Source organism: Myotis myotis, unplaced genomic scaffold (genome assembly GCF_014108235.1).
Source record: "Myotis myotis isolate mMyoMyo1 unplaced genomic scaffold, mMyoMyo1.p scaffold_m19_p_6, whole genome shotgun sequence".
In the NCBI taxonomy this organism is placed as follows: domain Eukaryota; kingdom Metazoa; phylum Chordata; class Mammalia; order Chiroptera; family Vespertilionidae; genus Myotis; species Myotis myotis.
Genome location: NW_023416368.1, coordinates 79,200,641 through 79,201,491, shown reverse-complemented (window position 1 = coordinate 79,201,491; position 851 = coordinate 79,200,641).

The window sequence follows — 851 nt, the reverse complement described above, 5'->3', positions numbered from 1 at the left end:
TGATCACCACCATAACTCTAGTTAACATCCATACATAGTTGCCATGTTTTTCTTGTGATGAGAACTTTAAAGGTCTCTCTTAGCAACTTTCAAATACAGAGTATTGTTAACTATAGCCATGCTGTACATCACATCCCCAGTTACTTATTTATCTTAAAACTGGAAGTTTGTAGCTTTAGACCCCTGTCATCCATTTCGTGCCTGCCCCCATCTGTTTTCTGTATCTATGAGCTTGTGGTTTGTTTTTATGTTTTTAGTGTGTGTGTGTGTCTTTTTTAAATCAGGTATGAGTGAGATCACTGAGCATGCTTTTAAGGGTTTTTCACCATTTTTACTTTCAATAAGACTTCAAAGAGATTGGTAGGTGATACGAGTGGGGAAACTGAGGCACTGTAAAGAAACCCAGTGTCACACCTCAGTGGTGGAGCTGCGATTTTTTTAAAAAAATACTTTTTTATTGATTTCATAGAGGAAGGAAGAGGGAAAGAGAGAAACATCAATGATGAGAGAGAATCATTGATTGACTGCATCTTGCACGCCCCTCACTGGGGTTCCAGCCCGCAACCCAGGAATGTGCCCTTGACCGGAATCGAACCCGGGACTCCTTAGTTTGCAGGCTAGTGCTCTATCCACTGAGCAAAACCGGCTAGGGCAAAGAGCCACGATTTTGAACGGTTTGGCTCTGGACCCGAGGCCTTCTGCTAGCTGTTTAATGAACCGCTAGTAAAACAGCAAGAGGCTGAGCGGGTGTCTCCCCCCACTCCCCCTCCCAGCCCTCGCCGGACTTCAGCTCCCGGCATGCCCCGCAAGTCACTCGGCCGGACTACAAATTCCAGGCTGCCTAGCGCGGG